The sequence below is a fragment of the Vicugna pacos genome, chromosome 21 (assembly GCF_048564905.1).
Source record: "Vicugna pacos chromosome 21, VicPac4, whole genome shotgun sequence".
In the NCBI taxonomy this organism is placed as follows: Eukaryota; Metazoa; Chordata; class Mammalia; order Artiodactyla; family Camelidae; genus Vicugna; species Vicugna pacos.
The window spans coordinates 3,403,436-3,430,351 of NC_133007.1; the positions used below are offsets into that span (position 1 = coordinate 3,403,436).

General features: G+C 42.8%; 2 long non-coding RNA genes and 1 pseudogene across 3 annotated transcripts in view; 2 read left to right on the top strand and 1 right to left on the bottom strand.

Annotated features, from left to right (window-relative positions):
- The window catches only part of LOC107034321 (uncharacterized), a 61,724-nt gene extending 57,934 nt beyond the window's left edge, over window positions 1-3,790 (top strand). The window contains exon 12 of the long non-coding RNA XR_012062642.1: window positions 3,414-3,790. This is a non-coding gene — a long non-coding RNA (uncharacterized lncRNA). The remainder of the gene's footprint in view (window positions 1-3,413) is intronic.
- On the bottom strand, window positions 649-26,869 carry LOC140688001 (uncharacterized). Of its 2 annotated transcripts, XR_012062644.1 has the most exons (6): window positions 26,775-26,869; window positions 24,615-24,775; window positions 12,581-12,666; window positions 11,032-11,120; window positions 1,675-1,820; window positions 649-1,214 (listed from the first exon to the last, which is right to left on the bottom strand). It is a non-coding gene; the product is annotated as an uncharacterized lncRNA (long non-coding RNA). The 2 variants fall into 2 exon arrangements; XR_012062643.1 differs by lacking the exon at window positions 11,032-11,120.
- On the top strand, window positions 1,667-1,811 carry LOC116284894 (U1 spliceosomal RNA; annotated as a pseudogene).
- Window positions 26,870-26,916: the final 47 nt, after the last annotated feature.

A 26,916-nucleotide genomic window follows, 5' to 3' on the forward strand; every position in this document is an offset into this window, starting at 1 on the left:
GTCTTTCCACTCATTTCATGACTTTTTAAAGAATTTTTATAATAGTTGATTTAAAATCTTTTTCAAATATTATCAACATCTATATCCTTTCAGTGTAGGTGTCAATTGTCTTTAACATGAGTTGAGATTGTCTTGATTATTTTTATGATGAGTAATTTTGGATTGTATCATGCACATTTTGAATATTATGTTATGAGACTCTGTGCTTTATTAAATCCTATAGAACATGGTGGTTTCTTCTGTGGATTGTGGGCTTAATGTCAGCTCTGTTTTTAAAGCTTTTAATTTAAATTTGTCTTATATGTGTGCCACTCATTGGATAGCCTGGGGCCTGTGTGCTGGTCTGTTGCTTAGGGAAGTTCTCATACTATTTGATATGCTGTTTAATATCAGATCCATACACCATTAAGTGCTAGAGTGACCCCAGAAGTTTATCAGCAACCTTATGGGGTCACCTTCCTAAGGTCCTCTCTCTCCACTTTCTCTCTGGTGTTTTCCAGTTTCCTGAGGCTCCCTCTTTTAGTCTTCTAGCCAAAAAGCTGAGATTTTAGATTTAATGGAAAAGAAAATATGAAAACAAATATATGTATGTGTATGTATGACTGGGACACTGTGCTGTACACCAGAAACTGACACATTGCAATTGACTATATGTCAATTAAAAAAATAATTTTATTAATAATATTAATATTCACCTCTTCAGTTCCCCCCTCCTTTCTTGCTCTCTCTCCTTCATCTTTAGAGGAACCAGAAAGCCCCCCCTCTGTGTGATGTGCACAGAAGTTCCAGCCACATGAAGATGCCTTGGAATATCAGCTTCTATTAGCAAGTGTGTGTTTGTGTCCATGCGTGTGTGTGTGTGTGTGTGTGTGTGTGTTGTAGAAAATGCAGTTTTCTTTCTAAGAAGAATATGGTGACATATCTTAATTTAATAGTACTTTAAGGGCATCTTCAATCTATCTACTTGTTTCCTATAGTATCTGTATTCCCAGATACCATACTATCTTTGTAATGGGTTGGCCATGACCTTCTGCCCATGGCCCCCCACTGACCAAGCAAGAACTGTAAACAGTTCATTACATAAGTGGAGCGACCCAGCTGCCCTGGTGGGCGCAGCCGGACGGGCAGGAGTCCTTGCTGATGGCTCTAAACCTTCCCATTGCTTGTTCAGATCAGCACCTTGGGAAGCTTGAACAGCAGACTCTAGAAGACAGCTGGGGGAACAAGAGATAAACAAAGAGAAGATCGTAAGTAGCAGCCATGATGTAACAGAAGCCATGAGAAACAGCAGCCCCGAGGTGACGAAATCAGTTCGTGTGGATGAACCAGCAGGTGGCTACGTGCTAGCACAGAAGGGCACGGAGCAGCCATGACTGACCACTGGGAAAAAAGGCAAGCAGAGAGCCAGCTTGCTGGGACGGGGTGACTCCTCAATGCTGGTCCGCTTCTCTAGAAGGCCCGAGTTCCAACGGCAGGTGCCTCTCCTACTCTGCGAGACCCAGCTCTAAATCTGCTGCCTTTATTTTTCTCTTAGTTTAATTCCCCTACATCCTGCAACCTGACTGTTACAGGAATCTCTCTCTCTCTGTCCTTTGCAAGAAAAAAAAAAAAAAAAGACCTGATTAAAGCAAAAAGAGGACAGCTACTGTGATTCAGAAATTCAGAGATACTTGCCTGGCAGAGACACCATGATCACGAAGGTGGTTTTCCCAGGGTGAGGCTTACCCATTGCACTCTTGCAACTTCCCCAAATGTGCGACACTTGACTCCATAATTTGTGGTGGTGGGGTACTGCGTTTGTGCTTCCCCATCTCCCAAAACTAAGAAAAAGGAAAAATTCAGAGACGTCTGTCTGTTCCAAGTGTTTCTGGTTCTCTAAATGGAGTCTCTCTCTCTCTCTTCCTCTTTCCTTAGAAGCAGCCTCCCCCCTCTTCGTTTTGACGCCTTTCTCCCCTGGTCAGGTGTGATGGGAGCAGGGATGCCCCCTACCTGGGAAAAGCCCCTCCTGTCACTTGCTGTGGTTTTATCCTACAATTATTCAGGTTTGAGGGGCAGAGTGTGACCTCTCTCCAGAAGCGGAGCAAATGCTCTTCCCTTTGTGCCTGTCCCAGGGCCTGGATGCTCAGGCTCTCACGTCTGCTCCAGGATGGGATCTGACCGCTTGAGTCAAACTGGTGGCGCATAAATGTTCTCTACACCCCCAACCCCAAAACATAGATATGCACCCTCAGGTCCACGAGCTCAGGTTCTGGGTCCCTTCCCTGCAGCCAAATGTTCTCATCCTGGGGTCTTCAACTCTGGGGTCCTCCTTGCTGGTCTCTGAAGCTGCTGCTCCTCTGCGTAGCTCTGCCAGGCCCTGTCCCCTCTACCCGCCGGCCCTGCTGCTACTCTGTGGCTTCAAACCGTGCTTTCCTGGGACTTCCTGCTAAATTCCCATCTCCGCAATGCTGACACCTTTATTGTTCCTGGGCCCACACAGCGCAATCACAGCCCCGCAGTGGACTGGACTTCACCAGAGAGTGATGACTCCTTCAGACAAATAACCGAAGCTCATTTTATGTGGTCAGCGAGCTCTATGCAACTTTACGTGCTACTCGGACTTGTAAGAAGTGCCCCCTGTCCTCCTTCCACTCCCTGAGTCCTGTGTCTGAGACTGCTTGGGCAGCTCCCCCGGGGAACGCCGTCACCCCGTGCACACGGCGCGGGCGCAGGCCTACTCAGCTGACGCTCAGCTTGCCAAGTCGCTGAAGCCCTTGGGATCCTTTGTCTAATCGAATTTAATAGATTTTTCTATTAAATTTTATCAAATAATTTTTATTTCATATTTATTTATTTTAATAAATAACAAGATTATTTTAATAAATATTTGCTTATTTAATATTTATTTTACTAAATAACGTATTTATCTATTTAATATACAAATGCTTATTTTATCTATTGAATTTTTATTAAATCATTTTAAGAATTTTTAAATACTTCTTTAATTATTAAATTTAAAAAATTAAATAATTTTCGAATCTAATCTAAGTTGCTATTGCTCTTCCTAAGGCCTGGGGTCCTATTTAGATAAACCTCAGGAACCTCATTATGACCTTCCCCTGCCCTTTTCTCTGAAGGGCTGGTATATTTAGTCCAGTCAGGACTGTTTACTCATGATCTTGTCTCAAGATGCCACAAGCGATGGATTTCACATAAATCTCTAGTCCAGCTCTGCTTCATAGGACTTAGCAGTCATCTGAGTTTCTTTATAAAATGTTTTTTTTTGCATAACAACAAAAAATAGAAGGTATGTAAAGGCGGAAAGAATCGGGATTCAAATGGATCCAATGTGGTTAGAAAAGTTTCTGTAACATCTCAGGAAACTCAGTGCTCTTCCCCCCACACTCTAATTTCTACCTTCCATTTTACTACAGAGGCTGCATTACTGCTGTCACGCCGCATGACATTAAATTACCGCTGGAAGCTAGCCAGCTAGGCAGACGCTGGAGTCTGGATGAAACGCCAAGTGGGTAAATATTCCAAGCTTCAGGAAAAGCAAAGGCAAACGTGAAATGCAGTGAACTTGAGTTCAGGCATGTTTATTTTGGCTTACAGTCTGTACAGAATGGAAATTCCATATATGGGTCCTTCTCACCCTTTGAGCTCTGCCAGCTAAAAGGCAGACCTCACTAACTCATCAGCCTACAGACTGTCTTTGAGGAGGGGAAATGTGAATAGCGGACACTCGAGAAACTCATAATGCTACTCACTCCTTCAGCAATAAACAAGGGCAGTGGCCTTTTAAACCTGCTTTCATGTCCAGACCTCACCTGCATTTTATCTGCTAACTAAAGTACCAATGATGTAGCTGATCACTACTCATTTTCAGGTTCCAGCTGAAATGCCCCTTCCTCCAGGAAGTCTTCCCTGACAACCTTAGTCTGAGTTTGCTCAAACTTCTTGCTGCTTGCTCTCTTAACTCGATGGATTTTCCTCTTCTTATTAGCCGTCATAGCCCACTTAAAAGTATGCCATTCAGACCAGACTGCAAGCCATCTGAGGTTAGAGCCCACGTCTGTTTTCGTCATTGGTCTTGGCACTTGGTAGGTATATTCTGTCCAATTCCGTGGAGATACGGGTGGAATATAAGGGACTGTCTCTTGGGAGCTTTAATTTATTTTCAGAATCAGAGCACACAACACTTGGAGAGGACCTTGGTGGAGAGAGCAGAGTTGGTGTGGAGACAGGGAAGTGACGCTTGCAGAATACCCACCTGTTCCAGGCAGCTTGCGAGATACTTCACACATCTTGTCTACTTACTCTTTACAGCCACCCTCAGAGATCACCTAATCCAGCTTCTCACAGATGAGAAACTGGAGAGGAACGTTTTCAGGGGCAACATGAAATGTCCCTGTTTATGCACGTGCGTACGTGTGTATATTTTCACGCCCTGTTGAATGACACCAGGACTTCTGTAGCTTCCTAGTCTGACGTGTCCTTCATGTATTAGTCACTCACAGACTCACACTATCCTTCAAAGTCCAGTCCAAGCATTTTCTCCACCTTAAATCTTCCTAGGAGAAGCCTTCCTACTCCACCACTAACCCTTTCAATCAGAATTAAGAATTGCTTCCTTTGAATCTCTTTTGAACCAGAGTTTCTATCAGCTACATGAATGTAGTCGTTCAGTGCAGGGGCTTCACACACAAACTCTGAGCTTAAATACTCCTCCCCCATGCATTAGCCCTATGCCCTTGGACAGGACACTTAACCTCCCTGGTTTGTTTATGCACTTGTATCAGTCAGGGTTCAACCAGGGAAGCAGAGCTGGAAGGAGATACATAATGAGAGATTTTTTACCAGGGATTGGTTTATGTGATTGTGAGGTCTGAGACTAAAATCTGCAAGGCGAGGCTGTCAGGAAAAACGGGCTGGAACTCTAGGATCGAAAGCTGTAATTTCTTCTTCATCAGGGGAGCCTCAGGTTCGATCTTAACATCTTTCAACTGATTGAATCAGGCCCACCCAGGTTACTGGGGACAATCTTTCTGACTTAAAGTCAACCGATAATGGGCTTTCATCGTATCTACAAAGGATCATCACGGCAACACGTAGAGCAGTGTTTGGCTGGATAACAGGGGACTATAGCCTAGCAAAGTTAGCACCTCAAAAGGCGATCATACTAACGTAGCAGGAGGGGGGTGATTTGGGGCAGGGAAGTAACAATAGAACCTCCCTCCCAAGGCCATTGTAGAGATTAAATGGGTTTATCCATATCATGGATTTAGAATAGTGTTTGGTAAGTGACAAGATCTCAGTAAATGTTGACTCTTAATACAGTGTTTTTTATATTATAATTACTTTTATGCATCCACTTTCCCTCCTAGACTTTGAATTTTTTTATTCATACTTGTACCCAAAGCTTTGTATAGAGCCTGACTTACAGCACAGATTGGTGAAATGTTATGATTGAATAATTACTTTTCTTTCAATTCTGAAATGGCTCGCAGAAAACCCAGAAGGCGGCCACAGAGGGACCCATTAATATTAAGACTGCTCTGCTCGTCTTCATGGAAGCTCTTTCTTGCGCTGGAGGGCTACAGGGATATAATATTTTGGGCCATTTTCCAAAGAAGGAAAGGACTATGATGGTTCCTACCAACTGAATTCCACAGCTTTTTAAAAATATATATATACACTTCTAATTGTATACAAAATGTTATAATTTGGCAGCAGGCCAGATTAAGAGAAGGTCCACCAAGTGGTCTTGGGATTTGAAAATATATGGAGACTAAGAGGAAGTCATTTGATTTTCTGCAGTCACTGTGTAAAGATTTTGAAAGGAAATAAACAAACAAACAAAATTTTATTTTCATGTTCCAGAGAGAAGGGCATCTCACCTGAATGTTACACCATGAAGAAAGGCTTTCCATCTGACAAAGATTCAAACAATGACAAAGGTCTAAACTCACATAACTCTAATAAGATAAGAGAAATAAGGTAAAATCCGCAGAGGTGTCCACATCTTGTGAAGCAGCACTTCCTGCATCCCTTCTGCCCACTCCTGGAGGTAGATTTGTTTTTACTTTATTATTTTGGGGTGGGAGGAGGTAATCAGGCTTGCTTATTTATTTATTCTTTAGAAGAGGTACTAGGGATTGAACCCAGCACCTTGTGCATGCTAAGTATGTGCTGTACCACTTGAGCTATACCCTCCCCGCTTGATTTGTTTTACATAGTGTAACATAATACTGTAGGAGGTGGAAACTCATCAGTAATCTCTTCTTTTATGTGGCAAGGATGTTGCAATATCTAAGATCCAAAAAGTATGGCTGCAGGAGAGAGATTTACATTAACTTTTAATTTTCGCTGTCTCTGTTTTTGTTTTTTTTTAACCTGTAGAAGTTACTTAGACTTGGCACCCGTGTGTGAATATCACCCTTAAGCAGGGGTGCAGGGAAAACTCGCTGGGGTGGCTTTAGAATGATCCTACTTGGAAGGCTAAGTGTAAGCAGTGTTGAACATTTAAGAAATGAGGATCAAATTCAGGTCATGGTAAATAGTTTGTGTGCTTACGTGAACTAAAAGATCAGAGGAAAATGTACAGTTAACTTTTCTTTTTATTATCCAACAGTTTGCAGCATTCAGACAGCATGCATACATTCTATGCCAATTTAGGAATGAGTTGTCACTAAAGGATTGAAAACACAGACACATTTTGTTTAACTTATATGTAAACTCCATCCTTCACAAAACCTTTGCATACTATATACATATGAATAACCAAATGCATAAAGTGTGATACAATTTCTGATTCTCTTTGTCTTAAATTGCTTTTTACAAAAACATTTTCAAGGTGGCCAGATTCTTACTAAAACTTGTTTGAGAAAGATCATTCATGACGGACCTACATTTGGTGCTAACTAGATGAACAATGGATCCTTCATTTATTCATCCACATGCTAGACGTTTATCCAGTGCTTGCTGGGTGCAGGCAATGTGACAGGCATCAGTAATATAAACATAAACCAGAAATTCTCGTCTAGCAGACAAGCTGCTCAAATGGTGTTAGGGAAAGACACGGTGACAGGGAGGACATTAGAGGGGTGCCCAGATTCTAAATGTTATAGAAAGCTTCTTGGAAGAAATCACAACCACACTGAGATTTTGAATGAATTCATCATGTAAAGTATGTATGTGTGTGTGATTGTGTGTCAGTGGGGAAAGGCAAATTCAAACTGTTGCAAAGAGGACAGAATATGTGGAGCTTGGTGGCCAGTAGAAGCATGGCACATTCCCATTGTACTGTATTTAGTACAATTAAAATGCAGAATGCTTACGTAGACTTGTTGTTACAGGAATGGGTGGGACCATGAATGGCAAGAAGACTGGAGAAGAAACCCAACAAAGGAGAGTGGTAGATGGATTCAAGAGATATTTAAGAGTTATATTTCAGAATCGTAATAAAGATAGGATCTCTACGGTGAGGGAATGAATGAATCAATGAAGGCATTGAGAGTTCTGCTGTGAATAAGTGGGTAGATGGTGACACCGTTTACCTAAAGAAATGACCCTGGGAGGAGGCAAGGTTTTCAGGGGTAGATGACACAGCTGGGTTGGATTTTTGAGTTTGAAGTGGAACAGTTAGGTATGTGGCTCTGGCTCTCAGAAGCCCCCACTGAAGACTCAGATTTGTGATTCATTATCATATAGACGAGGGCTTCTCAGCCTTGGCACTATTGCCTTTGGGACCAGATAACTATTTGATGTGTGGGCCATCCTGTGCACCGGAGGGTGTTCAGCAACATCACCTGCCTCTACCCACTAGATGCCAGTATCACCTCACCCAAGCTACTACAACTTACTATGCTTCTAGATACTGGCACATGTCCTCTGGGGGACAAAACTGCTCCAGCTGAGAACCACTGATGGAGATGGTACCCAATCCATGGGCATGGATGAGCACAGAAAGTGAGAGGAGAGGAGATCTCAGGATAGAACACTGAAAGACACCAATTTAGGGACCAAAAAGGGAGAGAAAATCCCATAAGAGAGAGAGATTGAGAAGACATCATAGAAGTATGGGAAAAATACAGAAGCCAAGGAAAAAAAATATTTCAATAAGAAAAATGTGATTCCTCAGGGCAAATGTGGCCAGGAGGTTAATCCAAATGAAGCCTAAAAAGCAGCCCTCTGTTTAGCGGCAGAAGGCTACTGACATCCTCCCTGGAAATGACTTTAGTGGAGCAGGAGACAAAAACTGGAGGGCAGTGGAGCGAGAAGTAAATGAGTTTATATTGTAATATTTCCTCTGGCCAGACATGGCAGCCTAGGCAAGGGACTATGGCCAGTTAAAAAGGTCTTGGCTTGGGGTTTTTAAGAGAGGTCAAGGGATGGTTCAGTGGTAAACGGAAGCTGATGCCATTGGCAAGAGACTGGTTGAAGTGGAGACACATGAAATATAAAGTAGATGGTGAAAGAAATGAGTACAAGAGAGAGCTGAGGGGTACAGACAGAGACCTCGGACTCGAGGGCTCTGTGAGCGTAAGGAGTAGGTAAAGTGCGAATCACTGAGGGGAAAATTTGGAAAGTTCAGCAGAAGAAAAGTCATCCAAAGTCAACCAAATTGGCCTTTGGTTTCTTTGTCGGTAATTCCAGGGGCTTAACCTAGATGCCACCAACATCCTTGCAGACTTGTTTTAGTCTTTCTGAACCTTAGGTGGTAGAAACAGGACTCTAGGAAATTAAAGATAATTGTATCTTTATGCCTGTGAAAGCTTATTGATACAGAAATTTTTCAAGATACAATTGTTTGATTTGGGGCCATGCTGATTTTGATGCTATAAATTTGATGCCGTAAGTTATTTTATTCCCAATGATTAGGTCTAACCAATGTTGATAGATTCTTTAATTCAGAAAGAGGAAACCATAGGTATATGAGATAATTTTTGGTGGTTCAATGACTTTACTTTGAGAAGAAGTATAAATTCTTAAGAAATACAAAGAGCACGGGACCTTTGTATTTGTGGGCTTTCTTCCTTGTTAGCATACTTTTGTGTGATTTCCCTCTCTCCCTATAACCTCTTCTAGTAGATTAACAATAAAGGCTTAAATTGTGTGTCTTATAGGAAAATGAGAAGGCTATAAACCAAGGTCAGAAAACACAGGGGGCATACACCTGTGTTTTGCCTTCTGACCCTCTAGGCAGACATCACTAACTGATTTGAATGCTCCTATCTCCTAATTGTGGACATGCGCTTACTGCCATGATTCTTACCTCTGGCTGAGCATCAGAATCATTTGTAGGCTTCATCCTAGATTTACTCAGTCAGCATCTGATGTACTCTGCCTAAGACTGATTTTCTACACATGCTCCAGGCAGACAGATTGGAATTGGCATTTGAGATGAAAGACACATTATCTCAGCTGGAGAGTAACTGACAACGCTCACCCTCCTCCCTATAGTCCTACTTCACAAAGTGGAGATGCATTTCACTTAAAAAGTTGTCAATTCTGCATTGGAGTAAGACTTAATTTGTAAATGAGCTAGAGCAAGACTGGAAGTAATTCTTGCCAAACCCACCCCCATCTAGTTATTATCTAGTTATTATCTTTAAAGGTAGTAGCATTAATAAGCTCAGGGAATAATTATTCCATTGGGAGTTGATCATTGATTCATTTATTCCAAAAACATTTATTAAGAGCTCATATAGTCTAAAGATGGCATGTATTTCAGATTGTAAGTGGAGCAGATGATAAATCTGTATAGTGAAGCAATTAACTAGCTCCAGTGCTCTTGTGTTTGTGCTTTCCCAACAAGGCAAAAAAATCTTTAAATAAAAATTCAATCATTAGGCTTTTCCTAAACAAGGGACATACAAAAAGCAAGAGTCAGAAGTGAGACAAAGTCAGATCATCTGAAATTGTGTCCCAAGAAGACTTTTGTGAGAGAGCCAGGATCAACATGGTGGGGTAAGAAGACCCTAAGCTCACTTCCACCTGCAGAGCACCACAACCACAACCACATATGAACAGACTCTCTGAGAATGACCTGAAGACTAGGTGAACAGCTCTTCTACAGTTAAGGATGTAAAGGAAAAAAACACCAAGATGGGAAGGAAGGGAAGAGGAGCAATCTAGTCAGGTGATCCAAAAGAGGGAGGGGTGTCACAAACTCAGAGGTCCTCCTTAAGAAAGAAGACATCTGAGCCCCACACTGGGCACCCCCACACTGGGCACCCAACACTGGCCATTGGCACTGGGAAGATAAGCTTCCCTTAACTAGTCTGAAAGTCAGTGGAGGGCGTGGGTGGTACAGCTCAAGCGGTAGAGCACATGCTTAGCATGCACGAGGTCCTGGGTTCAATCCTTGGTACCTCCTCTAAAAATGAATAAATAAATAACCCTAATTACCTTCCCCCACCAAAAAAAAAAAAGAATTAAAAAAAAAAAGAAAGTCAGTGGGGCTTATGACCTGGAAAATCAGAAGACTATGGGAAACCTGGACTCCACTCTTAAAGGGCTTCTGCACAAACTGACTTGCTCTGAGATCCACTGCAGAGGCAGAAGGTTAAAAACTGCCTGGTACTCTAGCTGCCTGCCAAGGCCACTCCAATGTGCCCCTCACTCCCTGCCTGCATTCAGCTCCAGCTCTAGCACCACTACCAAAGCAGCAGATTCTAGTGTGAACCAGGAGAAGCCCTGACCTGTACCCTGTTCCAACTCTATGCACCCTCATCAAGGAGAAAGGCTTGATGCACCCCAGAAAAAACCCCAGTCTGCACTCACTTCAGCTCCCAGCCTCCTGTCAAAGCCACTGGGTACACAGTCTGCACAGGGATGTATCCACACAAGGACATACCATCAAGCTATCACCTCTAATTTAAAGACAAAAAAAGAAAGTCAAACAAAATGAGAAGACCAAAGAGTATGTTCCAAACAAAAGAACAAGATAAAAACCCAGGAAAAAAATCCCGAATGAAATGGAGATAAATAATTTACTTGATAAAGAGTTCAAAGCAATGGTCTTAAAATTGAACTTATACTCTTTACCTAAGTTCAGTCTGTACAAAACGGAGTGAAGTACTGATACGTGCCACGACATGGTGAACGCTGACGGCATTTTGCTAGGTGAAAAAAGCCTGTCAGAAAAGACCATATACTATAGGATTCCATTTATATGAAATACTCAAAATAAGCAAAACCGTAATAATAGGTAATGCGTGGTCCCCCAGGGATGGCGCTGAAAGGCAGGGCTGCTGGGAAATGGGGAGTGCTCTAAAATTGGTTGTGGGGATGGTTACGTAAGTGTGTGACTATACAAAAAAACATCAAATGATACAATTCAAGTCCATGAATTATATATGTGGATTATATCTTAGCAAAGCTGTTTTTAAAAAGTCACAGCAAACCTCAGCAGTACTTCTGCTGTATTCACAGTCTGTCTTCCCTCCATTTGGAGGACATTCTTTCAGAATGAAGCTTTCTAATCAGACATTTGAAGTTAATGATCCCCTTGGCCTTCTCCCTTAGAGATGACTCTAAGGGATAAAGGGACCAGCTCACAATTACACAGCTAGGTGGCAACAACTAGCACCCAAATATTCTCCCCCCTTATCAGGCTTTTGCCAATATCAGCCAAGTTTCTTGCTTGCTTCTTCTGAGATGGATTTGTACCTACTGTAAGTATTCTCTGACAGTCATTTTGGTATATTATGACCAGTTTCTTCCTAAAATTTGTATTACTTATTTTTAAAACACTTTACAATACAATATATTATAATATAATACTTAGAATAAAATATACAAATTAACTATCTTCTTCCTTGGACTTTTTTTTAATGGAATAGTCTCACTTTCTATGTGGTATTAAGGGCTTGTACATTCAAAATCCAATCATTTTTTCAATTTAGGTAACTAAAAATTTTAATATCTTTATAACAATTAAAGTATGTCAAGAAATGATTTAATTTATAAATATACACACTATTTTTTTTCTTTCCTTCTTTGCTTGCTTAAGAACAGTCCTTTAAGTAATTCGTGCTTTAAAATTTTTTTCCAGGTATCAATTTGAAAGTAAATATTCATGTCATTTTGACTAAAGCTATGTTTTTCGGTTTTTTTGTTTGGTTTGGTTTGTTTTTTTTACATTTGGTATGTGAATCACTGAAAGCGGTTTATCCGGGGTCACCCTTCCTGGATAATACCCCTGTGGGAACTGCAGTTCTCCTACTGGTCATATCCTGATTGTCCACTGAAAGATGGATCTGTCCTCCACCCCGAGAAACTCTTAAGTTTTCACTTTCCTCTTTAATTCTTCTGAGAACAGCTTTAATTCTGCCCCCTTCTGCTTTATGTTAATCACTTGACCTCTCTTACTTCCCCCCTACCCATCTCCTAAACAGTCTCCCTTGGCGGACTTTCACCCCCTGTGAGCAATCCATCTTAGCTTTTACCTAGAACGCGTCGCAGTTTTCTCCTCGAGATATTGAGGAGTAACTGTATTCCACATTCAGAAATAAAATAACTGAGACACAAAGATCACTGACAACATTATCCTGATTAGTTAACGGTAAGTCCAAACATAGAGCCCAGTCCTTACCTGAAATCTACTGTGGACGTTCAAGTTACATTGCTTATACGAACTTAAGAAATCAGGCTTGGGTTTCACCAAATCAGACAGAAACACTGAAAAGCAATTGAATACATCATCATAGTCTATAAAACCTATTACAACAGTGCATGCTGTGTACAATATTTTTTTCTTTGTTAAGGTTACTCATAATTAGGATGCATGCATTTTGAATATTTATTGAAAACGTGTCCACTAACCCTGGTATATTTGGCAAAGTCATTTCAGGTGGAAGGTATGTCTCCTCTTTGACACCACACTGTGTTGTCTATCATGGAACCTAGCATTTTTCTGCCTCATATTTTATGTATGTTTTGTCTCTTTTACTAAAAAAATAAAAATTCTTGAGGGTAGAATCCACATCTGAGTCCTTTTCTCAAACCAACGATCCGAGGCAATTCACTGTCACCCAATAAAACAGTATTCGTTGCAGGAGGACGTGTTCCTGTCCTCTTCACAGCCTACGGAGATGTTACAGAGCTGTGAAGTACCCTCCAAAGTTGCCACTATTTTTGAGTTATGAGAACCTAAATTATTTTCCCTCTTAACTAAATTAAATAAGAATGATTGTTGTTGTCAGAATTAGGGGAGAAACCCTCTCTTTGCAATTTTTAAATGAAACCCAGTTACGACAGAGGAGACCTCTGCAGGTCCAGAATACACTGCATCCCGTCGTTTGTTCAGTGCCTTCCTTATCAAACTTGCTCTTCAGAGGCCACATGAAACAAAACGGATCCATGCACTTCCCCCGAATGGGAGACAGCGCGGACCTCAAGCGAAGGGCGGACAGTCAGTCTACAGAAGCACCGCCATTCATGTAACCAACACTCAGACTTGTGGGGAGCTCAGTAATCCGTGAGAAAAAGCAGCTTTGCCAACACAATGCTACCCTTTCCTTAAAGACAGATTTTTGCTTCAGGAACTCCACAGACTTTTCATACCAAGAAGTTTCAATGAAAACGTGTCAGACAAGACGGTAAGAGCCTGACCCAACACAGAAGGAGTAAATATACGCTTAAAGCAAATAATTCAATAAAGCTCATTTTTCATAATTTTTCCACAGACATGTATTTAAATATATTTAAATAAAGGACTGTTACCTATTCTAATTCTCCCAAACAAATTTGATTAATAAAGTAGAGTAAGGGGTATACATTGCATTAATAAACTGAACTCTGATATCAAACCTACATTTGAATTCCTGCCCCACTACTTATCAACTGTGAGACATCCGGCAAACCCAGCAACCTCTCTCTGCTCTATTTCTTATCTGAAAAATGAAGTGAATAATTGTACCCACCTAATAAGGTTATATGGCTGAAAAGAAATACTGCTTATAAAGGGTTTAGTAGTGTATTGGCACATAATTTAAAATTCTAGATATTTTTATAACAGAAATATCATACAATAACATGGATAACTAATTTTTGATGTTTTCTTTATTTCAATTGCCTGTTGATGTTTCAAAAACAAAAAGTGTACTATTTACTAAGAGAATCTCAAAGTGTTACTATTTTAGAAAATAATATCTCATTATAAGCAACACACTAAAGTTTTAATTTTAACAGAACATGATTCACTCAGATAAGACCCAAAGTTTTAATGTTGTCTTAGGAAAGAGGCTACTTCCAGAACCCTGGGTAAAGAACAATCATCTATACTGAAGAACATGCTATTCATCTGTTTTACCCTGTCCAACAGGTTGGTGGAGGGAACAGGGTAAGGAGTGGTCACAGAGAAGATATGCCACCCTCCCAGGCAGCCAGATTAGCCCATGAAAACCTCTGTATCGATCTGGTCACCAAACTGAAGCCTTAACTGCACTTCCGTCTGAACTAACTTTGAATATATGCATAGAACCTGTATTTTAATACCAGAAGATTCAGATGATTATCAGCAATTTGAAGGCAGAACAATTTCTCAGAAAGCGGCAGGGATCCAGTTGTCCAAATCAAGTTGAGAAGTAAAACTCTAGTCGTTTGGAGGTGAAAGTAAAAGGGGGAGTGAAAACTGCCCGGAACCCAGCTCTGTGGGGACCCCGCATGCGGGCCAGGGCAGAAACGCGGACACAGGGGAGACGCGGAGTTAGGGTACGGACCGGCTCTTGGGCTAACACCCCCAAGGTCATTTGATGGTAACTCTCAAAAACGGAACCTTTTCAAATTCCTCCTGCCCGAGATAAAAAATAGTCCAAAGACAGCAACCGAGCTACTCCTAGGGGTGAACGCCGGATGGCTCCAGTTTGAGAAGACAGACCTCAATGTGGGATGACTTGCCCAGGAAGGGAAAGACTTATTTGCAGAACACTGAGCAATGGAAAGGACACTAGCAGCACCTGGTGGCCTGCCTGTGCATGCGCCCCTGGGCCAGGTCCTAGGGCAGGAGCGAGATCCATCTGGTGGCCTGCCTGTGCACACGCCCCTGGGCCAGGTCCTAGGAGAGACAGGGTGAGACCTTAAACCAACACAGTGAACTCATGAAGGACTTCAGTGGATTTCTTATTTCTGGGGGAGTAACAGTGGGAATAGGGCAGCTGTCTGATTACTATGTTCAAAGCATCGTGGGGAGCAAAGAAGCATAAGCTGTCCCAAGAGTTTAGTGTAACTGTATCCGTCCTGCACAGCTGACCCCGTTAGACCCCAATCAGTGAAACATAGCTAAACAGACTGATCTTTTCATATTCTTGATCAATCAATAAGTAGAGTATTAAAATAATGAGGAAGTAATTTCAAGAAAGTAACATGACACATGACGAATTTCCTGCTCTCAAAGTAGATACGGCTTTAGAGCTTACTTAGATTCGACCTCTGTACCTATACCTGGCATTTTAAACCACCTTCGCGCAGGAGCAGTTCCATACTGTTACATTAAATGGATGATCAGTTTTTCACTATTTGCTATTCACCCACCTGTCTAAACCATTTATCCTATGTCTATGGTGATCAAACATTGTTTGTTCTAAATAGTTCTGATGCGCTGCTGATGTAAATCATTTGGAAGAATTATTGTGTCACGGAGAAAACTCTATGACAATTTTGCCAAGTATCTGTGCATCAGAGGATACAGGTATACTTTTTTCAAAGGAACGCACATTTAGAAAACTGTCAAAACAATCTTAAAGGAATGAAAGCAGCTTCTTAGAAAAGAAGTGTCTAATAACTGAAAAAAATTAATTAAGCTCTCCTTTAAAGGTAGAAAAGAAATGGACATTACCTGAATTCTCATTCACTTGACTGTTTTTAAAATATTAAGAAGTTATTTAAATCTTGCCCCTAAGTATTATATTAGAATTTAGCTTTGACAACTAAGAACCACTCCTTTTCTGAATGCAGCAGAGTTGCAAGTTTCTCTCTAAAGTCTTTTACAAGGCAGTTCTTTTATTCACAGCTCACTTCTCTTCTTAATTAGTAGCTTGAATGTGGTTTTCCTTTTTTAAATTGTGCAGGCTGTGTAGCTAAACGGTGTTTTTGACATTCCTGCACTGGGGACAGATTCAAGATGAAGGCAGAAGACAATAGAGATTGGCTACACACTTCCCGGCCCCAAACCGAGGAAAATGCTGGTCATTCCAGGAAATTGACAACACTTCGTCTCTTGGCGTCTGTACTTGGAAAAAGCAATGAAAGAATCATGGACTCCTATGACATGAAGCGTGTTTATGGAGCAGAATATCTTGTTAACAGTGAGCACTGCGGAGAGATAAGCACCACTTGCTAATTTTAAAATTTCTATGGACTGTGGCAATTAAGCCTACTAATTCTTTGAAGACTATAACAAAGATGAGTCCACTCTGCACTGCATTTTGGAGAAAAAAATAAGTAGGGTGCCAACGTGCAGTTTGACAGTTTACCGCCTGCGCCGTTTTGTGCTTGTCCTAGCTGGTATGATTTGAAAACGGAGACATCTCCTAACATGCTAGTCTTAAACTTAAGGATTTCCTGAGTTCACATTTTTCTTCTCTGTTATTTTTTCTTTTTTTGTTGTTGTGGAAAATACTTTTGGGTGGTCTTTTGTACCTTAGATGTTAATTTTATAGAGTGTTACACAGAACACCATAGGTGGCCATCAGGAGACAGTAAATCTAATTGAATAATTGACTATACTGTTTCTTCCAGGATAGTCATTTTTCCATTACAGATTCTTTCCAATAACAACCAAAAAAAGCCACTGATTGTTTTTAGTCTTTTGATGAAAAACTAGGGGAAGCTCGTTAGAGCCCTGAGCAGAGCAAACCATCACAGCCCAGGACTTGCTAACGTGGGGTTTATTTTTTAAACCCTTGTTTTGTTTTTTAAGCTCTTTATGCCCTTCTGTTATGTGCATTTCTAGAATCTCAAAAATTCAATACTTCAACATGAGACCAACTGACTGAAAAATACAGAAAGCTCTGATCTCTTAGACTAAGGGAAGGAAAAGGAGCAATCCGTTCATGTCTGTGCTCCTCAAAGCCCTTCCTTTGTAGTTAATTAGAAAACTCATCTTTTCGTGAACTTTAGAATCAAAATAAACATATGTGTCTAGGGTTAGTGTACCAACAGTGGGTGATCTGTCTGCCAGAGCGGGTGGGGGAAGCAGCTGGACCGTCACTGCCACGCCGGTTACTCGAGGCCTCCCCCAACCCTCCGCAGTCAGCAGCCCCAGCACCACTGGCTTCTCGAAGGTAAAACTACTCTGCTGTTCAATTTTCTACCCTCGGTCTTCTCTTTGACTCAGGACCTCTTGTCACCATCCCAATTTGATGGAGGTGTTTAAGATTTTAGGCTTCCAAAAATCAGTTTTAAAAAAAAGAATAAAATTTAAAGCCTACAGAGAAACCACATCTTTTGAACTTCAGCGCTAAACTGAGAACCCGTGTCCGCCAGATAACGTACAGGTGGAAAAGGAGTCGTAATATCATTATTTCCCTTGAAGGGAAAAGTGTAATCATTTCAAAAGAAACGAGAAACCACGTGCTGTGGAAGAGAAAGCACAGATTCCGGTAACAGCGGGGCTGGGGCCACATTTGCTCTCCGTGGGCATTTCTGCTCTTACCAGCCCCAGCCTTGTTGAGTTCTGAATCTCAGAGCTAACCATCGAAATAATAATATGCCAGGGACACACGGTTGAAAATAGATACAAAATACTTTAGAGAGCTGGCATTTTGTGTCCATAGGGATGGAAGCAAAACAAAGCAGTCATTCTTGTAACATTTTCATCATTAAGGTTACCTGTTGTCTCCACTGCATTGTCTGAGGCATGCAAGGTATTCGCACCGAAACACACACACAACACACACACAAATTTACTAATGGATTAAGATTTAAGGGAAGGCAAAAGTAAAATAGGAGATAATGAAATAAGTACATGTGGCACCACCTAGCATCAGATTTAAAGTGGACCAATTTATTTGACGAAAATAATGAAACTACAGGCCATCACTGATGTTAATAACTTACTAAATGGATTATAAAGCAATTCTATTTTTCCATTCTGAAGATTATGTTTGACACTGTTGTAAACTTAATTTCCTCTTTCTGTTTAGGTCCTTCATTTCTTTACGTCATGATTAATTTTCAGGGGGAATTCATGTCATTGGAGTACAGTGTTTCTTTTCCTGAAGTTGATAGATGAAACACCAGACAACCACAGGAACGTTCCTGAATTTTCACAGAGCAGATACATTGGTAAACTTGGACTGTTTTGCATGTAGATGACAGATGCAATTCAAACCCGCTGCAGCAAGAGGGGCGTCTCGGCTTGTGTAATCAATATGCTCAAGACCAAGCTTCAGGTTCAGCTCTATCCAGGAGACAAACAATACCTTAGATTAAGTCTTGCCTCTCTATCCCCGCCTTCCTTGGGTTGGCTTCATTTCTTCTGTTTTTTGCAGTGACGTTTTTCCTTATTTTTTGTGTAGACATTCCTTAGTTCCTATATATGTTGTAGGCGAGCGCCTGGGGTGAGGGGCAACATTGATAGGGAGCTAGTGTCTGTCTCCTGAGCCCAGGTGGAAACCCCACTTCCCTGAGTGAGTGTGGATTTGGACAACAGGGCCTCAGCTCTGGGTATCACGTGGAGAGTTTAGGCCAGGCAGGCTTTCCATTGGGGTGAGGAAAGACGGCTTTCCTCTTTTCGGAATGTGGACGAGGCTTTCTGACTCCTGAGTGTCATCAGGTACCATCAGGTGCTGCCCTTTTCTAACCCAGGTTACCTTCCTGCGACAGCACCCATCGCTCTCCCACCATCCACAGGCCCAAAGTCTTGAAGGAGCCCTCACTTCCCCACCTCCCACTCACCGTCACTCACTCCCACTGGGCTTCTGGGCCCCCCACCCCGGTGAGCGGCGCTCGCCACGGCGCCCTTGGACTTGCTGCTGCCGTGCGTCCCCAGTGGGTGGAGTCCAGCTGCCACTGCGCTTGACGTCTCAGCCGCGGTGTTGCCGGACGACAGGTTCCTGCCTCGTGCAGGAAAGAATTCAAGAGCGAGGCATAGTAAAGGGAAAGCGAGTTTACTCAGAGACACACACACTCCACAGGCAGAGTGGGGTCCGACTCGCTCAGCAGGGAGGACAGCTGCGGAGATACGGGCTCCAGAGGCAGAACGCGGGCCATCGCAGAAGGCCAGGGGGAGCGAGGCCCAGAGGGGCGGGGTGTTCAGAGTAAAAGCAGACACACACTCCATGGACAGAGTGTGGCCGTCTCAGAAGGCAAGAGCGAGAGTGACCATGGGGTGCAAAGCTGTTAGTTTTTATGGGCTCGCTAACTTCATACGCTAAGAGTAGGAGGATTATTCCAACTACTCTGAGGAAGGGGCGGGGATTTCCAGGAATCAGGCCCCCCCACTTTTGGACCTTTTAAGGTCAGCCTGTCATGGTGCTGTGGGTGCGCCATGAGGCTCCAGGTCTGCTGGAAGTCAAATCTTCTGCCATCTTGGTTCTAACCAGTTTGTCCTGTCCTCCGCTGCGGAGTCAGCCCTTCAGTGGTTGTGCCCTGCCCCCTTCCCTCCGGTCTCCGCAGGGACAGCTGTGACAGCTCACTCCTCCTTAGAGCAAGAATATTTCAACTCCCTCAGACCCCAGAGCACAAGTCCCCTGCAGGGCTCAGCCCTGGGCTCTCCCCTCTCCTCACCCCCCATCCGCACCCCTTCCTGGTCCCCTCCTCTGCATACAGAAGACACAATACACAGAGGCACTCCATACACGTGAGTCAGAGGAGCAGGTGGATGAATGAATAACAAATGAATGAACAAGCTTCCGGGCACTCCAGCATTCTGGGAAACTTCCAAGCCTGGTGGGCACTGACCTGTGCAGGACCACTTGGGAAACCACACCCCAGAGAGCTCCCCTGGGCGTGGCTTTGCCCCTCAGGGCCTGGAGGACCTATTCCAAAGCTTTTCTGAATCTGCATCATCAGTCCAGATGTGGGATGATGATGAAAAACTCGCTGCCGGGGGTTCTGTGAGTCCTGGGTCCTCGCAGAGAACCATTCTTTCCCCATTCTTCCTCCATCGACCCACTGACAGTGTGAGAATAGCCTTATCTGAAAAACAAAGCAGACTCATTCCTTCCCATATCAGCATCACAGCTTTCCCTGCTGGTCCCTCGCAAGTTGTCAGAGCGATGCTGGCAGTGGTCCCCGCGGCCAGGCAAGGACTGCTCGTTCCCTGTTCAGAGACATGGCACCTAAGAACATGACTTTAGTTGAGTACTTGAATGACAGCACTGAATTTCCACAGACTTATCATGGCAGCATTTTCCTTAGAAATGAACAGCATAAAGATGTGTTTGATTTGGGGGGTTATTTTTAAAGTAGAAATGCAAGCAAATGGATGCTAATAAAATCTATTGAAAGCCAAGGCTTTTTGAGTTTTGCATGACAACAGAACAATATTAAAGTGACAGAACTTTCCAAAGCCATTTTGACATGGAATGTTACCTTTCCTGATAGTCCAAGTTATGGATTTTGTAATCAGTGACTATCCAGAAAAAAATAGATAAGTAGGTAAACTTCATTGCTACTTTTTTGGTAGTTGAGAAAAACAGAAATATATGTGGAAAAATCAAATGCTTTTTTATGACAAAAGAGGTCATTTTTTTCTCCTGGTAACTACAACAGTAAGATTCATATATTTATGTGTATATACATGTATGTGTGTTCTTTGGCTTTAGGTAATACTGAATTTTCCTTTTAAAGTAATTTTTATTTCTATATAATTTACATGGAATTTGAAACTCAAAATATTAAATAGAGAACAATGAATAACTCCTGCTGGAATAATTTATTTTATTGCTTTTGTCTTGAGTGTTTTGGTCATATTTACTCTCCAGAGCTTTGATGCAGACATATTCAGAGGTGCCCACCTCCGTGGAATCCCGATTTGATTTTCCATTTTAAAGTCTCTGGAACCTAGACCTGCATTGCACAGTGTAAGACTGCTACCTAGTGGTTACTTCATTACAAGCAACCCAAGATGAAATTCATATTGAAGATCTTTCAAAAAATCATAACCATTGTAGTTAGATACATACAACACATAAGCAAAGACAGAAGGACTAGACATTTCCATGTTTATAACACATTGGGTTCATTTTAATATTTTGTGATGTGTGGGTCTTTATATTCCTGAAAATATAAAGCGTTCCATTTCCCGAAGTTAAATTCTGACAGATTTTGAAAAGAACATGACGCAGAAAAATATTAAATGCCTCTTAACCTCCCCACCAGCTCTGCTTTCCTAAGACCTACGGGAGGCTCTGTGAGTGGGGGGGTTTAATCATTGCTTTTCTGTTTATAAAAACTATACACGGTCATTTCAGAAAATTTAGAAATTACAGAATTTTATTCTTCTGGTTCCAAGTCCACTGGGAGCATTTCCTGTATTGGCGGTGATGGGAAGGGATGATTTCAGGATGCCCTGCACACTGGCTTTCCTCTCCCACGTGCGGGTCTCAAGGCCCAGGCTGGGCAGAGGGGACTGGAGATGCTCCCACTCTGGGGTCCACAGTCCTTGCCACATTCCCGTGCGCCTTCCCTCCTGCTCCTGAGCCTGACCTGGGCTCTTCATCAGTGAGGAATGAGGGTGACTTCCAGAGCTCAGGGCAAAGGCTGCTTCAACTTCAGCCAGTCTGAAGGAGTAGGAACTCAACTCACAAACTGACTTCCTGATGCTAAAAGTGTTTGTTTACTGATTCATCCTTTACTGAGAATAGCTTTAACCCAGGGGCTATGCTCCAAGAAGGAGGTAACAGACAGATAAGCTCCAAAGACTGGACGGACCCACTAGAGTCCCAGATTCATCGAGGTTAAAAGGAATGCAGCACACTGTAAAATGCCCTAATGGGTATCACCTTTTCTGTTCCATCCAGTTCTTCTATAAAAACTCAAGACCCCGACCCCAAGACAGATTCACAGCCTCTGAGGCACTAGCCTGCTCTGACTCTCCTTTGGCTGGCAAAGCAATAAAGCTGCTCTTCTTGGATTCTCCCAAAACTCTGCCTCTGAATCTCAATCCACCTTTTGGAGTGCAGAGGCCAGTTCTGAGGCAACAGACTGGCCGCAGACTCAGTCACTTGGGTCTGTGCAATACTCAGGGAGAAAAAGGCACAGACCACTGCACCAGAGCTGGCGAGAAGCTGAAATGGGATTCTTTCACTCATTCGACAAATATTTGCTGAATTCCAATCCAACACCAGAAACCACGTCTAGGATACAGATGGATGAGATGGCTGGAGATCTAGAGCTGAAATCACTAAGGTGACGTGATGCTACTTAACCACAAACCATCAGAGATAAGGTGAACACTAACATACAACAAAGCAGAAAGAGAAAGAAATATTAATCTGTGCCAAAGTAGCACTGCTCAGTGATTTGTGACCTTACTAATTGCCGTGAGGCATAGCAATTAGGACGCACACCTACACTTTTACCCCTTCCAAAGTGAATTTTGCTAAAAAACACTGCACAATGAAATACATGAGTATTTCATTTATGCCTGCTCAGGTTTGCTGTTTCATACTCATGGGATGTAACTCATTGCCAAATTAAGAGAGAGCTGGGGCAGCGGGGGCGGGTATAGCTCAGTGGTAGAGTGAGTGCGTGCTTAGCAGGCACAAAGTCCTGGGTTCAAAAAAAAAAAAAAGAAAAGAAAAAGACAAATGAACATAAATACAAAACAGAAACAGACTCATAGACATAGAACACAAACTTGTGGTTGCCAGGGGGAGAGCGGGGTAGGAAGGGACAGACTGGGAGTTCAAAATTTGTAGATGCTGACAGGTATATATAGAATAGACAAACAAGATTATACTGTACAGCACAGGGAAATGTATGCAAGATCTTGTGGTAGCTCATGGTGACAAAGAATGCGACAGTGAATATATGTATGTTTATGTATGACTGAAAAATTGTGCTCTACACTGGAATTTGACACAACATTGTAAAATGACTATAACTCAATAAAAAATGTTTAAAAACAAAGAAAATAAAAACAATGGAAAGAGTAGAAAACTTCACAACATTTAATTATACCAATACACATATTTATGTCGCCCCAGTAAACGGGAAACTTGGATTTTCTCCAGTCTCTATTTGCTTGTTGTGTATTAGTAATCCCCTTTTTTTAGCTTCTTAATTTATGTGAACAAGATATCTTTTACATAAAAACCTGAAAAGCTTCTCAATATTTAGATGATTTCCATTGGAAGGTTGGAACGGCTGGCCCAGCCCCCCCAGCCCCCCATGCCTCCCCCACCTCCGCCTGCTCTAGACCCCACAGTGGCAGTGCCCAGCCCTCCGCCTGTGTCCTAGAGAGACCAGAAGCTGCATTGTTATGCAATGCTCAGATCTCTCAGATGCGTCTCATTGAGCTGTGTGCTGCTGCCAGTTCCCACAATGTTCCCAACAAAGCAGGAAAAAAACACAGCACTTGAATCCAGCCCAAAGTCACCCAAGACACACTGGTAGACTGTGCCCTGGTTTGTCTAGGTTTGTGCCCTGTTTGATAGAGTTGGTCTAACAGGGGGAGAGTTACAGACAAGCGCTGTGTCAGAGCAGCGGCATGTTGGAAGCTGAGCCCAGGAGGCCGGCACTCCCTGTGGGCAGAAGTTCAGGTCCCGGGAGTGTGAGGGCCGGGGGAGTCCTCGACCAGGGCACGGAGGTTGAAGACATACCTAACATTACCCACAGTTAAACCGCAGAAGGCAGCGTACATTGTAGTTCTGAACACCCTTAAGCTCATGCATGACTTAAAACGCCAGTGCTCACCTCAGTTTACCCAGTCACACACTGGGATGAGTTACAATCTGCCACCAATGGAAAACCATCGCATGTAATAAAAACGTTCTCCACATATTATTTAAAATACATTCTGTACCAGCAAAGAGCTAAACGTCCACCAAGGCACTTAGCATAACTCAACTATTAAAGAAGAAATAAATCAGTGTGTTGACACTAAGCACACAGAAGTGTCTTCATCACTGTCTTGCCATCAAAATAAATAAAATACACTGGGAATGCCAGGATTTCAAAAGAGTGACAGAAGGTGTTGTCTCCCCTAGGCATTACCAAGAGATAGTTGGCAATTATGGTATTTCAACAATTAAGACATAACACTAATGGTTAGATTAAACACTTAAGTGCACAATAATATAACAGTCACAAAAGAGCTTAGGAAATATTATTAGGTACATCTATCTACCTAGATGGGATAAAATTAAAGATACTTTTTAAGGAAACAATTTGGAAGAAAGGGTAAGTACTTCTGCCTGATGCCCAGCATCCATCTACCAGCTGCAAAAACTACGCACAGCCAGCAATGGCCACACATACGTCACCATCATGAGAACAAATCTGTTTACACTGTCTTGTTTCTGAGCATTTGCAGGTTAAAAAGGCAGGTATTTCTAAAACATGCAAAACTGCTAGGTGAGTGGTGTCCTCGCCTCCTGCTTACAGCCTTGGACTTCACAGAAAAAGAGATGGGGGACCTAGAACTTTCTGCCCCAGGATTCAGAGTGAGTGAAACTCACCTGAGCAGGCACTTGCCAGGTGTCAGGTGAGGCCGGGCTCCTCCAGGCCTCCGGCAGATTGGGGACAAGCAAAGAGTCCATTGTTGTCACGTCAGGAGAGGCCACAGTTATGCGTCCAGGCCCACTGGACAGTATTTCATAGGACCATGAATATCTGGGACCTAATCAGTCATATCAGAGGAAAGAAACAAAGTGACCTCAGGTTCAGCAATTACAGATGAGCAGTTAGGAGAAGGAGCAAATATCATGATAAATTCCACCCCAGGCACTGCAACACATAATTGGGGAAAACCCAAAACTAGGAGATTCTCCCGGAGGAGTGAAGGGTGTGAACCCCACATCAGGCACCCCAACTTTTAAGACCCGCATCTGAGAAATGAGTGCCCAAAATTTCCAGCTTTGAAAACCACTGGGGATATTGCATCTGTAAGACCCCAGGACTGTAGTGAGCTGAGAAGCAGCTCTTACAGAGCACATCCACTGGACACGTCTGTCCAAGGGCCCAGGGCAGGGGTGGCCCGTGGTGCTCGGTCTGTAAGTGAAAGAGACTCATTTGCATGTATTACAGCATCGGCCCGAGGAGCAACCATCTCATACGCACATCTCAGAGCCTGCTGGGACCCTTGGGGATGGGGACTGGGGGCACAGCAGCTTTGTGCTCTCCCTCAGCCTTGCTCTAGACAACAGGTGCTGTCTGGTTTTTTTCTGTTTCTGTTGGGGACCATCTTCACACGGCACTCCCGCCTTGCTGCAGGCAGCAGGCAGCACGTTTGTGTGCCTCCTCTGCCACCTCCAGAGCACCAGTGTCCACCAGAGGGAAGCTTTTATAGGCATCTGGGGCCCTCTTTCTGCAGCTAGGCTCAGGGAAGCCCTTGACCACCTGGCTCTGGAGACAAGGCGGGGCTTGCATTCCTGGGTCTCAGTCAGAGAGACACTTCAGCAGGCTACTGCCCCCAGGGCATTGCCCAGACAGCAGACTAAAAGATGCCCCAGTCTTTCTTTGAAAGAGGCCTATTTGCTGGTCCAGGAGCTTCGGCCTGAGGGAGAAGCTTCAAGTTTGGCAGACACTTAAGGGTCTGCAGAGCTGATCTCAGGGAATGTTGATCACTGGACGCCATATCGGCATTCTCCCTCTGCCTCACAACAGCTGGCCAGCATCTCCCGGAAACAAGCTCACACACTTTTCTGGGGCCTTGAGTTTTGTGGCTGCTGCTGGGAAGATGCCTGCAGCTCAGTGGCACTGGTGGCCAGCAGAGCGTGTGCAGACAGTCCCACAGGACTGGACACATCTGCATTCTTCAAATGCTGCTGCCTGGGGGTCAGATGTCTAAGCAGCCTAAGTGTGGGTCCTGGCTGAGACTCTCCCCTGCGGACACTGGCAGGTCTTGGCACAGCCTCAGCTGTTGAGAACTATTAAAAATAGAGCAGGCTATTTGAACAATCACAGAGATTTGAGAGAAAACCGAGAGCTCGGGCAGGGTTGAAGAGCAAGTTTCATCTCCTATGAAAGGCCAACGCTTCAAGACTAGGAGGAGATTTTAATCTATCTTGAAACAAAACAGTATGTGAGTTTACAAATTTTAAATAATAATTTATTTTACCTCGGAAAAAAATGATCAAAAAGAAATCTAACATGCTATATTGTTCACCACAATAGGACACGCCCCTTCTCACCCTACTATCAGAAATATTATGATTAAAGTAATTATATTCTCTTTTTTCTATTAAAATGATCTTATAAATTTACAATGCTATTATTAGTTTCCAAGACTCAGAAGCAAAGATGTTAGAAATTTATGAAAAATATACTTTGAAGGTTTAACTATTTGAATTTGCTTTATAATTCTCTAGCTCTATACATTTTGAATACTTACTAAGTTTTAAGTCCCTGTAGCTCAATATAGTGAGGATTAGCTGAAACTTTTAAAAATTTTTGAAAGTTTTCAAAAGTCACATGGCTCAAGAAGAATGAAAGAAGTTTAAGTTCTATGTCTGGGTTGATGCAGGGCACAAACAGACTATGTGGAAAATGTGGAGTTACAGACAAGGCCATCCTGAGTAAAGATTCCCGAGAATTAACCAAAATTCCAGGGACAACTCCAGATTTTTAAGAGCTATGAATGAAATTCAAGTAGAGATCTTAAAGGAATCCATTGTTACCTGGGTTCCAGGTGGAATTAAAAGAAAACTGGCTAACGCCTGCCTCAGGGTGAGAAGGTGGTGTTGGATGGCTCAGAAGGATGGATGAGTGGAGCTGCCAGGCTGGGTGGTTGGGGTGTGGTCCAGCTACCTCCCCAGCTCA